The 14456-nt window shown below is 33.2% G+C and overlaps 1 protein-coding gene across 2 annotated transcripts in view; it reads right to left on the bottom strand.

Annotated features, from left to right (window-relative positions):
• LOC145277932 (coiled-coil domain-containing protein 102A-like) overlaps positions 1 to 14456 on the bottom strand; it is a 100389-nt gene that overhangs the window by 49263 nt on the left and 36670 nt on the right. The window contains exon 2 of one of the 2 annotated variants that reach the window (XM_080130009.1): positions 13326 to 13400. The exons of the other annotated variant lie outside the window; for it this stretch is intronic. The gene's annotated coding sequence lies outside the window, so the exon portion shown is untranslated. The remainder of the gene's footprint in view (positions 1 to 13325; positions 13401 to 14456) is intronic. 2 annotated transcript variants of the gene reach the window in all.

The raw sequence follows: 14456 nt of genomic DNA, 5'->3' as shown, positions 1-14456 counted from the left end.
TGACACAAGGATCGGAAAGTAAGATTGAATAGTCAGCGTCCTAGAGCAAGATAACTCCAGCCCACAGAATGCCTGAGCAGCCCTGCCGGCATTTTCTAGTAAAGGCGCCTCAGGCAATTAGAAATAAACAAACCCCTTCTCAAAGAGAAAAGGCAAAGCCCGGAAAGGTGGACCTCGTAGGACTGCACAGAACCAGCAAAATACTGCAGTCAACAGGGAACAAGCCATTTAAATAATGACCTAGATTCTGTCGACTCTGAAGTCCTAAGGGATCAAGGCTGAGAGTTCCTAAATCTAGGCTAAAAATTTTTTTTTTTTTTAATTCCCACAATGGCAAAAATCTTTGCTCTATTTAGTTTCTATGTACATTGCTTCAATTATTTCAAGCTTTCAAGATAACACCTTACTTAGAAAGTACAACTTGTTATTCTAAAAATGGACAATGGTATCAAGATAAACACTTGAGAATGCACTTAAAGTTACTTCGGCCATTGAACTGGAAAGTAAAAGGTTGATTGATTGTTAAATATGCTTTCATGCTTTGAAGGGTTTCAGACACAAAGTTATGACATTTCTAGAGAATAACAAAGCCAATAGTCAATTTAGTAACTACAAGTCGGCAGACCCGGCATTGTCCGGCAATGAAAAAGAACTTCTGTGTACTTTTTCAACCTTGTGTTAGATATTGGCAGTGAACCACAAGAAAAAAAACATTCAATGAGTTTCACACACACACACACACACACACACACAAAAGGATTAAAATGTGAAGAATTTGAGACTTTCCACCATTGTCTAACAGAATGCATAATTTGACTCAGAAATATGTGAACAGATATCGGTCAAAAGGTTGAAACAGTAGACAAAGGAAATATTAAACATTCCAATAGGAAAAAATATTTTTCATAAATAAAATCATCACAGAGAAAAAGCTAGTCTGTCGGTCAGAGAAAGCGAGGCTGCAGCATATGTCACCATTTCTTCACTACTTGACATCCAACAACCACGCACCCCTTACGCCTTTTAGAAACATCAAGACACACAATAATAATTTGTCACCGAAAAGCTGATTTGTCAGTGTGAAATAAAAGCAATATATATTTGTAGATCAACCGTGTTGTGATTTTTACTTTGCTGTCAGTGTGTGTATATATTTTGTGACAGCGACAAAAGTAGATGTTCACATTATATAGACTGAACAAAGGCATTTTGAACAAACGGCCATAGCGATTATGTAACACTTAAACGCGGTATTATCATTAAAAAAATATTTTTTTTAATTTCTATGATTTTAGTTTTCATAATCTTGCATTGTGCAAGAAGTTTAAGACAATAGATACAGATGTGAAGTTAGATATGGTTGTTTGGTTGTTTTGTTTCACTATTTGGGGTTATTTAATGCCGAATCCAGTCATTATGATTTTTTGTGGGGTAGTAGTTTTTGTTTTACGGCATATCAACCCTTTTCAGGTTATTTAATGTCAAATCCAGTGATTTTAGAAAATTTTTTTAATAGAATATATTTTTTTTCAAGTCGGTTTCTATTTAACCCATAATTGGGACCCTAACAGGTACTACCACTCCGGGTCAGAGTGGACCTGGGAGCAATGGCAATTAAAGGGTGGCACCACATTCCCAAAGCTCGCAAACCGAGGCCTCCCCATCGGATATAGTTTAAGGTCATATCCAGGACCACCAGTCATTATGATAAAAAAATTTTATGCTTCAAGTTCTCTAAATCTTTAAATATTTAATGCAGCTAATTCATTGATATGCAAATTTCAAACTACAGTTTTGTAGACAAAAGTTTTTTTTTAGTTTTTTTTAAAGCTTTGAAAAAAAAACATGAGTGAATTTTGAAAGGAAAAGGAAAAAAAACATTAACATTTGGTGCAATTAAGTAAGGAAATCGATATCTTCGAACAGCCTGATCTGGTAGCAACTCAAATGTGGAAAAAGCTGTCAGGGTTGTTCAGAAGTTTTGTCACCTTTGTGATAGTAGGAGCAGATGCTGATATGATAGCAAAAGTTAATTCAGGGTTTTCTGCTTTTACTAACCAGCATTTGTTACCACTATTGAACAAGGTAAGAGTCTATCAGGCATCTGTACTCAGAAGGATGATTAAACCTAATGAGGAATGAGAATATGAATGGAAAGAAATGATATGAGAATGCTACAATGGATATTAATAACAGGCTTAGTTCTGATGAACTCAGCAGAAAATTCAATCTGGGCAATATAGGAAAATGTGTAATGGGCTTGGAATGCCATTTTTTTTTTTTTTTAATCATTCACAGAGGAACGCCAAAGGAATCATAATAGGAACTAATAAAAATGGAATTGAAAGAAAGAGGGATATATAAAAACCTGGTCAGAAGTAGGTTATTTTCGATGTCAGTTTCTAAATGCTGTCCAACACATGCCAGCATGTAAAACAGACTTAACTCACTCCAATGATGATAATGACGAGTGTTTCTAAATTTATGGTCAAAACAAAATTTTTGTAACTCCTAAAATTGACAAATTCTTTGTTCTATTTAATTTATGCATACATTGAGTTCAGAGGAACATTAAGTTTGAACAGTATAGGAAGATGCCTGCAAAATAGAAGACTTTGTTAGTTTGATAACATTAAAAAGACCTCGGTTTGCGAGCTTTGGGAATGTGGTGCCACCCTTTAAAAATAAAAGAATGGTTGCAAATGCTTGGGTTTGTAGATGTAGAACAGGTGAGATAGTAGGGTCAGTTGGCAGGTCAAGTAAAACCTGGGAGGAAATGAGGAATTTAAAAGAAAGATGGATGAATTTCAGATTAAGATGAATAAATAGAGACTAAAAGAAGCTTAAAGACCTTAGAAGTCAATTATCTAAAAGCTGTGCCAACATGTATAATAGATGTTAAACAAATGGTGGTGATGGGAAGTTCCCAAATTTAGGTCAAAAATACAATTTTTGGAACTCCCAAAATGGAAAAATTCTTCATCTCTTTGAGTTATGCGTACATTATTGGAATTCCGTTAATCTTTTAGCCCAAACTAAATATTTTTTTTTCTATTCTAAGTTATTTTTATTTTTTTAATTTTTATAATTATAAATTTCAAATTATAGATAAAATAAAATTAAGTAAAATGCCATCTTTACTGTTTATGGATGTCCACAATATTATTGTAAATTCCTCTATTAGAAAATTAATTGGAGTTCTGTTATTTATTTATTTATTTTTTTTTCAAAAGGGTGCAAAAAAAAAAAAAAAAAAACGGAGTGAAATAAACTTCTAAAAGTTGTTATATTCATTACTAAACATCAAAAGGTGTTAAGAAAAAAAAAAAAAAAAAAAAAAAAAGCTGACGTCCTCCATCCATACTTTCACTCCCGCTTTTCAACAATGTGAGAATGGCACACATCTGGTATACATCAGAATATTTTTAAAGTCTAAACTCGCCAAATAAAGCCTGAAATACACACGTTTTATAATAATCAACATTTATTTACCTAAGACCCTTTTTTATATATATATATTTTAATAAAATAAATATTAAAATATTCCTCAGTTTTAGGATGGAGTTATGTTTAAAAATTTGAATTGTTCTTATTAACTGTAATTTGCGATTTAATCGCCAAGTCACCCATCTCTTACTAAGTTTCTATCTAGTACTCTCACCCTCTCTCACTTTGTTAAACACTAACCCTCCAGGCTCTTATTCGATACAGTATCTATTACACTCTCTGTTTATTACAACTATAAAAACAAAAAGATTGAAATAGTCAATTACAAGAAAGATCACCACAGATATTAATGAATTTTTTTAAAGATGTTTTTTGTTTTGTTTTATAGCATATCAACTTTCTTTTTCATTTTTCTTCATCTTTTTCTTCTAGGGAGTGGGACATCCAACCAGATGTCTAACATTTACCCCTATTTTAGCGAGTCCAACCAAGAGATCTTTTCAGGATTCTAGCTGTCCCTTACCATATATGGTTATTTAATGCTGAATTAAGTTGCCAGCTATAATTCTATAGGTAAGATATTTATGCTGCGAGAAATAAATTGCTGTAAAAAAAAGTTTTTTTTTTTAAAGTTGTCCCATTAGCATTGGTAATCTTTGTTCTTAACACGACTGACCGTCAACCACTGGTTTCTAGTATCTATTTAAGTAGGAAAAAAAAAAGAAATGTTTTGATTTTTAAAAGACTAGCATTTCAGCCTGGCGTTGCCCGGGTGTTTGGATGTGTATGTTGAGAAAAAAAAACAAAAAAAAATAGTAGTAGGAAGACAGGCTCAAACCCGTACCGCGAAGGAGGAAAAGAACAGGAAAAAAACCCTGACGTCTTTGCTGTTATGACCACCAACAAACCGGAAGTAACGTAGGTTTAAATTAAGGCTAGACAATCGAAAGGAGAGAATGACTTTCAAAAATATCAGCGAAAAAAGCGACCCCACCTCTGTAGAAAAGTGCCCAGTTGAAGGTGAAGACAATGTTTTTAGCCAATTTTTCAATATTTGTCGTCTGAAAGGTCGAACTTCAAAACGATACTGATCCTGGTAAAATCCGTTGACTGTTGAAAGTTTTAGGCAGACATGCAAACATACATACATTTATATATTAGTAACTAAAACTTTTCGACCCAAACTGATTAAAAAGCTTGCCCTATCCCTTTATGTAAAATTTCAAATGTTTAGACCAGAAATTGTCTGAGTAATTTGGTAGAGACCGCAGAGGTCACATTTTTAACTTTGGCCCCTATTATAACCCCAAAACATTTGTTTTGGGCTCAAATCAAGTTATTAAGTTAGATCCATGTCCAAGGAACCTATATCTAAAATTTCAAGTGTTTATACCCAAAATTGTCGGAGGAGTTTGGAAGAGTTCTCAAAGGTCAAATCGTTGAACTTTGACCCTTTAGCAACCAAATTTCTGGCTGAAAACGGATTACTAAGATTTTCCCAAATCTCAGTACCCTGTATATCAAATTTCATGTTTGTAGACTTAAAATTGACAGAGTTATTGCATAGGGAAATATACACAGACAGACACGTTCACTTTTATAGATATATAGATAGATTGAATAAACTTGTAGATATGAGCATATAGCATAACTGGCCAATTTATTAGATTCGGCTTTTCTGATTTCTCATCTAGCTGATGTGAGGGCTCAGCCACCAGGATCCACATCTGGGCTCTACATTGCGAGTGAAACAGTCGCATTTGCGAGTGATTTTTCAAAGTGGCGATTAGAAATAATGAAACACTTATCGTTTGGCAGTTGTATTTCTTTCACTGACAATCTTCCAAAGCTCACTACTGAGTGAAAAATATTTTTTTTTTTTTAAATAAAATTAACAAAGTTAAATTATTTAAACAATAAAAGTTTAATAGAACAATATACTCTTTTTTAAACAACGTCTGTTTAAAAAAACAGACAAAGAAATCGGAATGTTTATACCTTCAAGTATCAACATAAAATTTGTTGCATATTTAGAATTACACTTATTTAAAAATATACAGAAAAATCTTTATGATGTACATACTCGTCACAGAACGAAGATGTCATATTCTAAAAATCATGTGGGGTTGGTTAGTAACTTCTCTATTTGGCTTGTAAACGAAAATATTTAGTTGTTAAAAGGTCAACTAAAAATAAATTTGCCCATAGAGTCCTGCACGTGCATTAATACTATAAAACTCGTAGCTAGAGAGAGAACAGCAAGAGAATAATTTTGGATTTTGTCTTTATTTTAAAAAATTTTTTTTACAAAGCTTTGTAAACTAACTTTTTCCTATTGCTGAAATTTTTTTAGATGAGGATTTGTATTTTTTGTATTATTTGAATTACTGTTCTCATGTTGAGTGTTATTTTTACGTTTCAGTTGATGTGACCAATTAGAAAGTTATTTCCATTATCGGTTCAACATCCACTTTACATGCTGGAATGTGTTGGACAGTTTTTAGAAATTGGCTTCCAAACTATTCTATTTCTAACTGGGTCTTTATTCCGGCTTCCTCTCAAGTCCATCCTCATCACTTCCTCCCATGTTTTGTTTAGCCTTCCCCTATCAACTGAACCTGCTAACTCAACTGTTCTGCATCTACTAACCCAAAAGTCCCATCTATTATACATGGTCATACAATCAAAGTCTCCACTTCTGCACACATCTCCCTATATTGTCCAGATTTAATGTTCCTTTGAGGTCATCAGACTGTTTTGTAAACGTCATTTCATGCAACTACCATATCATTATCATACAATTCCTCTTCATGCAACGGATGTCCTCAACTGTACTCTGGAATTAATATTTTAAGCACTAAAAAAAAGTATTATGCTTCTTTTGTGCTCCTAGACGAAAGAAAGTGAAAAGAAATTTCATTTAATTGTGTCATTATTGTAAAAATCAAAAGAAAAGAAAAATGCCAAGTTTTTCAATGGAAGACAAAATAAACAATAAAAGCAAAACAATCATTTAATGAATACACAAATAAACGGAACAAACAAACAAACAAAAAAATATCTGACAAACTTCCCACAGGGTGAACACTAAACAAGCTGGGTTTTATATAAGCATATTCACCTCAGAAATATACATATATATATAAGCGTGGGAATAATGTCATATGCCTGTGAGGACATTGGTGTATAGTATCACATGAATCTTGAAGAGGCATAAAGATCAGTTGACATTACAGAAGAAAATAGAAAGAGAAAAAGGGAACCAGAGAAAGAGTAGAAGAGAGAGAAAAGAGCGCGTCCATGCAAGAATGAAAAAACAACAAAAAAAAAAAACATACTAAAATTGTAGAGTAAAATGAACAGATTTTTGTAAAAATTAAAGAAGCGTATTTCCTTGTGTGTAATATTTTCATTTTACCTTCATTATATATTATATTTTCTTTTGTCTATTCCACTATTTCATAGAAACTACTGGTCTGATCTAGCTGAAATTTTGTATAGACCTTTGTTATAATAAGGTGCAGCGAACTAAGTATTATAGTATCTGTTTGATGCACAATAAGAGACTAATAAGAATTGGTTACAAATGGAGTACAAATTTAACCATAATCAACCATTAATATGGCAAAAAGCGTCCATTCTAAGTCAATGGGCTTTAACTTTTGCCAATTTTTAACAGACTGAAAGGTCTAGTATATATAAACTATCATCACGTGTTTCGTCTTTTGCAAACTTCTAAGTCTAGCCTTATTCAGCGAACGAAACTCGCACCTTGGAACTTCAGATATAAATGACCATGAAAGTCCAACTGTAATAGAGCGTGGACGTGAGTATGACAGCAGCAGCTTTATGCAAATGACCAAGCCGTGTGCAAGGTGACGTCATGCGAGGAAGACAAAGAAAAAGATTATAAAAAAGAAAAACGTGGAAAGTTTTTGTTAGGAGAGGGCCGTTTATTTATTTTTTTTGTTTTTTGGGTTTAATGTAATTATGTAATGATTTTCTAAAGAAAAATGTAATTGGAAAAAAAAAAAAAAAAAAAAAAAATGCTGAGTCAGTCAGGAGATGTTGAAATATTCCGGAAAGGACATTTCTCATCAAATTATGATGGGGTGGAGAGGGAAAGAAACTCCGCACTGTTGGATTGGAAATGCCCTGAAGGCTTCCTTAATATCTATGTGTAGCCATGCTTACAGGCTCACTATGTAGGGAACCTAGCAGCGAGATATCTGTACACATTACATTTAAATTTCTGCAGGACAGAGAAAGGAAATTCCAAAGTCTTACAGCTTGAGAGAAGGAACTATTAGAGGAGAAAGCTTTCCGGCATCTGGAGACCTCAACAGTGAAAAGATGAGATTTTACTGCTTGTCAGGTATTTACGTTGAGAAATACCAAGTGCTACAAGTTCAGACGAAATAAGATCCCTTTGACACAATTGTACATTGACTTATACGAGGAATAATGTATCTTCAGCTATTCATGTTAGCTCAAGTAATAGCACTTAACTGAATACTCCACCAGACCAGATGAATTCATGTCCTGGAATCCAGCAAGACCAAGAGATTACAAGAAAGAGTTATTATAACATAGTTAACTAATCATTTGAGGAAACAAAAATTAATTTTATAATTGGAAACCTTTGAGATGAGTAATTTGTATATTTATTAATTTAATTGCAGACTATTATCCTCATCTTTTTTAGTTGTTGCTTCACAACGTTTCGGCCAACTATTTCTCTGGCCTTCGTCAGGTGGTTAACTGCAACAGGATAGGAATGCCGAGTCTCTTAACAGTATCCTCAGTCATTACTGCCTTCCTCAATTGGCTAAAAATGTGGTGGGACGACAGCAACTATGGAAGGCAGTAATTACTGAGGATACTGTTAAGAGACTCAGCATTCCTATTCCGTCGCAGTTAACCACCTAACGCAAGGACAGAGGAATATTTGGTTGAAATGTCGTGTAACAACAACTATGAAGATGAGGAGAACAGTTCGCAAACAAACAAATAAATATACAAAAATTAATGTTCTTCACTTTTTTACTAACTAAACGTTGGAGTGTTAAACGACAATTTAGTTGAACATCAGGCATCTATGTATATCATAAATATTAATATGAATATCATAAATATTAAGTATTAGCCTTAAGAAAAGGTCCCTTATTTTCTAAGACTTTACACTAAAATAAAATGAGGAAAAAAGTAAATACCTAAAGCACTGATGCTGTGATAATGAGCAAAACATTTTTTTTAATTACAATCAAATCTTAATTATAAACATATGTGGACAGTCCAGGCGTCCTTGTTTGCTTGAATCTTTTATATATACATATAAAAGAGATATAAGAAATAGCAATTCTCTAAGTGCATTATTCTCTCATTCATTGCAGCATAATCATAGCTTTGACTTAAAAACAAGCAAAAATAGTTACATTTATTTCAAATAAACCGCGCCGGAGACTTCTTGAATCAGTGCTTATCGCAAATTCAAGCACTATTAAACAACGTGGACGTTTCTATAATGTAGCGCCATTAATAAGTAAACTTTTATTAAAAGAACAAAATTTAATTTAGACACAAGTTAACCCTACCATAGAAACACCTATAATAATTAATACACATAATCTCAATCAATAAATTACATAACAAAAACACACTCATTTCATTAGTTACACAGCTATACTTGATTTTTAACGGACATATTTTTCCAGACAGAATATTAACTGCGCCATATCTTTAAAAAATATATTAACGGCTATATGACGTTATTAAAAATATCCCTTTATTTAACAATGCAACCCCCCCTCCCATTTTTAAATTTCCAATGTCTTTTTCTGTTTTTTAAAATGGAACAGCGTCACACTTTCTACAAGAAAATTTTCAAATACTTGTACTGGTGTTTTTGTTTTAATTTCATTCATCCAGAGGAAGTCTCAAAATAAAGACGAAATGTTGATGAACACATAACTCGGTTTGTTCCTTTTTATTTCTCTATTTCGTTGGAATACTATTCCCATATGTATGTATGTATGTATGTATATATATATATATATATATATATATATATATGTGAAACTAAAAAGTTTGGACCCTTGAAATGCCCGGTTTATTTAAAATTACCATGGATAGGGGAGGGGAGTAATATAATTTCAAAACAGATTCGAAGAAGTATTTACGATTGCTTCAATTCGGTGACCTTGCGTGTGGTATATACTACGAGACCTGCTTTTCCGTCTTTCCGCAAGGATAGTTTGCCTTACATCCAAAATAGTAATATTGTATATCAGTTTAAATACCAGTGCGATGCTGGTTATGTTGGGCGAACATCCTTGCACCTTTTGACTCGTATAAACCAGCATGTTCCATCGAAGATCAGACAAGGGAGGATGGGGTTCGGTGGTCTCCCTCCTTCTGCAGCCTTGGACTCTGCTATTGGCCAGCATTTGGTTGACAACCCGTGCTGTGCCGATAGATATAAAATAGATTGGTTCGAGGTGCTACATAGAGCGGACTCCAAAAACCATTTAAAGATTTTGGAGGCCGTCTCTATCGCGGTGCGTCAACCTTCTTTGTGCCGGCAAAAGGAAACATCAAACGCATTGTTTCTCTTTGGGGAACTTTGAATTTTTTCTCCCGCTTTTTTTTTTTTTTTCTCCCTCGTTGTGCCAACATTTTTAATCGTTTTTTAAACGTAAATAAATTTAATGTCCCCGTACGTTGGCACATTAAATAAGTTCCCCAATAGAACTCTTTATTTTTGTCACAATACTATTTAGATTGCTATCGATTTACTCCTGAAGAGATGATAGCCGAAAGAGCTCTCGAGAAACTTCCGCCTACTATTTTATTTAAAACCATATACAAATTCTGTACCTCTAAACATTTATATATATATATATATATATATACACACACACACACACCTGACAGAAGAGACACCTATAGAAACAGTTTATTTCGATAAGCATAATTTATAGAACAAAATCAAAAATAAATGGTTACAAATTTAATAACTAATACTTGCTTAACATTCTTTTGCTGTTTTTAATGCTAGGACCCTTTAAGGAATGGCATTGATCAATTGACGAATATCATCTTGAGGAATTTCTTGCCATGTCTGACGCAATAATACTAAAAGTTCAAACTTAGAAGATAGATTCCTTCTTTTTGAAAAGGTTTTGGTCTAATATGCCCTAAAGGTTTTCAACAGAGTTCATATCCGTGAACTGACTTGGCCATGGAAGTTTATTTATCTCATTTTGGCTCAATGTTATGTTGTCCTAGCAGAGTGATAAGGAACTCCGTCTTCCATAAATTTATTTATAGGGAGTTAACTTAGTACATTTTACTACTTGAGAATATTGGCAGGCGTCCTTTATGTAATACTGAAATATATTTAGCGGAATTGATGTTTCCATCACACTCCACTAGGTATGAGCAACCGTCACTCCAAATTGCACCCCATACTATAACTGAGAAAGCCCCCCTTGTTTCAGCATTGATTGCAGTCTTTTTAAGTTAAACTCTTGCTGAACGAGCCTCCACATCCATACCCTTCCGCTGTCGGGAAATGATGTAAATCAAGAATCATCAGAGAAAATGACAGTGGTTCAAAAGTTCATAGGTCTCTCCATCATCTCACAAGCCCAATCTTCTCTGCGCTTCACATTGGCAGGTTGCAGTTCTACCATATGTGAAGATACCTGACAGCTGTTCTGGGATTGACACCAGCTTGTGCTGCAATGTCAGAGATTTTGCACCAAGGATCCTCTTCAACATTTCTTTTAACAAGTTGCAAGGTTCTTTGAGAGGGGCTGGGGTGACCTGGATGAGGTTTTGTGTCCTCTCTTGTCAATTGTGCGATCACTATTAACAGTAGAAAGAGGTACAGTAAGATTTCCTGCTATTTTGTGTTGACTAAGACAACCTTCATAGGTCTATGCTACTTTCATTCGTTTCAGTGTTGTTAGATGCAATTTTAATGAGATACTCTTAGTTATTTCAGCACTATTTCTATCTGTAAATATAAATAAACATATTAATCTAAGAAAAATATTTATCTTAGTGTCTATTCTTTTCTATCATGTTTGTGTATATAGGTGTATGTGTGCAAATCCAACCGTCTTGCATATATCACATTTAAATCTAGATAAGACAGCTGCACGATTTTACCTTTAAAGAATCGTCAGATTCAACATTGTAACTATTATATAAGTGTTTAAATACAGTACTTATTTGATAACTAAATGTTTTGGCATTGATTCTAGCTGATGGCACCCAAGTCATTTCTTTTTAGAACTTTTGAAATCACTGCTATATATTGAGTACAATATAATAATGAATACGAAATCTGCATAAATTAAAATGTCATATTTAAGCGTATTTTACGACCGGGCAATGCCGGGGAAGTATGCTAGTAACTAATAAAAATGTTTTTGATTAGTCAAAAATGAAGGAAGGGGAAGAAGCTCACCCTCCAACAAGCAAAGTCCTCCTCCTGCTATGTATGCAGTCCCTGCCTCATATTTAGTAAGAGAAATCTTTGGAGATTCACTGGTTAACAAAGGATTATTATTATTATTATTAATATACAAATACTAATAATACCATTATAATTAGAACTGCACGCCTGTGGAATTGTCTTCCGTTTTCCTGCTTTCCAGCTTTCTATAATATGGTTGTCTTCAAGTCCAACGTGAACAAATTTCTGATGAGCCGTTCCACTTAAGTTAACAAATTTACCGAACTTCCATTACTATCGATTACTATATTGTCCTTTTGACTACTCTACACTGTTTAACCCTTATCCTTGAGTGGCCTATCGGCCTTGATAAGTGGTGACGTTTATGTAAAAAAAAAAAATAAATAAATAAAATAAATACCAATACTAATAATACTACTACTACCAATAATAATAACAACAACCTTTATTCTATGTCAGTTTTCAAGCAAACAATTATATTTGTTTACTACCGGAGTTATAAAAAATCATTTATATTTAGTATATATTAATAAAATTCAGAGCTTTGCAGGATTTAGTCTTAGCACAATGGATTTATTGGCGTAGCCAGACTTACACGTTTCAGCAAGTCAGCCAATGTAAACAGGCAACAAATCGCTGTATCGATTCCGATGTTCTCACAGTTCAAGTGAGAAACGTTTAAATCCAAACAACAACCAGGGCTGTGGAGTCAGTAGCACAAACGCTCGACTGATTCTGCTTATGATTTCAGCCAAAGAGACGCTCTTTCAATAACCAGCTTATATATAAAGTAACAGCAGTTTCTTCTTTTCAGTTTCTTCGCTTTAAGTAAGTTTTTTTTAATGAAAACTTACATACTTAAATCTGTTTCATCAATCAATTATAGCAATTGGTTTGTTCTTAAAACTGAAAAATTAGGTAAAGGTTAAAATCATGATCAGAGAAGAATGGGTGAAAAATTCTGTATAAGTATTAAAAATAGTTTTATTTCGTTTTTGGTAAATATTATTATTAATATAATATTTATTAATAAATATTAAATCAGAACTCAATGTTAAAATTTGAGTTTCGTTTTTAGATAAAAAATAATATCAGGTCAAATTCGGTAGCCATTTTGTTTTAGTTTAACTTATTCACATAATGCTTGCATGCTTCAAGCGAGCTTTTATCAATTTTACATGCATAATTCTAAATGAATTTTAAATAAAAATGATTCCCTATCTACTAATATATAACAAAAATAAAGCCTATACAGAACTTTTTCTAGCATTCCTCTCTGAACAAGACTTTTAATGTTTACCAAAAATTGTATTTCCAACTGATTTTCATATTTAATCCTGTTTGATATTTTGTTTTTGATTAGTCATAAATAAAGGAAGTGGAAGGAGCTCACCCTCCAACAAGCAAAGTCCTCTTCCTTATGGAGTCCCAGGCTCATATTTTAGTAAGCGAAATTTTTGAAGATTCACTGGTCAAAAAAAAAAAAAAAAAAAAAAAAGGATACTTATGACAATAATAATAAAAAATTTAAACTTTTGATCTATGCCCGTTTTTCAAGCAAACAATTATTTATTTCTGTGGAGTGAAACATATTAGTCAAAGAAGCAAGCGCCCACCTGTGTGTGCTTTATGTGGCTGTATGACTTACCTTCAGGTGGGATCTGAGAGAGAGATTAAAGATGGCGGCCATGATTTTATAAGGTATGGTCTCGTGGAGATCACACCGCCCACCGCATACATATGCAAATAAAATGCAGTCGGTTTTTTTTTTTTTAATAAAATGCCTGTTGTCAGAGGTGAAAGGGACAAACACGTGCTGCAAGTCGAGAGAGAAAATTGTGAGGAGAAGGAAATACAGTGATGAATTTGTTTTTTTCCCCCCAAAATACCAGCCTGGAGTTTATTATCGGGTTATGAAAATTATTTGTATTTAGTATATATTATTAAAAATAAAAAATATGTTTTTAATTCAAGACTCTTTGAATTGTATTTGTTTTTACTGAACAAAATCTAAAGAGTTCAATTGAAAAAGTGATACATAATTAAAACAAGCTGTGGGTCAATAGTGCAAATGCTAACTTTGATACTTGAAACTTTAAAGGGTTTGATTCCAACTCAATGAACCTGCTGATTCAGACGCCATCAGATTCTGACTCCAAGACCCTGCATGTAACTAAGAAATATGTTTGTTCAAAGATTCAATCATGTTTAATTTTTTTTTTTTTTTTTTTTTTTTTTTTCAATTATTTAATTTTCATTCTAGAGGGGAAACTCTTCAGTTTCGATTAGTGTCTTAGTCACGAGATCAACTTCAATGCTAACAGAAGCAGTAAAAAGGGACAGATCAAAACAACTGACACAAATGAAAGTTTGCCTTGCAGTAATCAGTTGTCAATAAATCTACAATTTAATACAATTGTAAGTGGCTGGAGATCGCCAGTGTCAGAAATTGTACTGTGAAATGTGACTCACACTTGTACTCCTCCTCCTTTCACATTTCTAACCTCTCTTACTACAACTCTTT

Source organism: Euprymna scolopes, chromosome 6 (genome assembly GCF_053919585.1).
Source record: "Euprymna scolopes isolate OS-2025 chromosome 6, ASM5391958v1, whole genome shotgun sequence".
In the NCBI taxonomy this organism is placed as follows: domain Eukaryota; kingdom Metazoa; phylum Mollusca; class Cephalopoda; order Sepiida; family Sepiolidae; genus Euprymna; species Euprymna scolopes.
The sequence above is the reverse complement of the archived record's forward strand: the minus strand, read 5'-3'. Positions and strand labels throughout refer to the sequence as shown.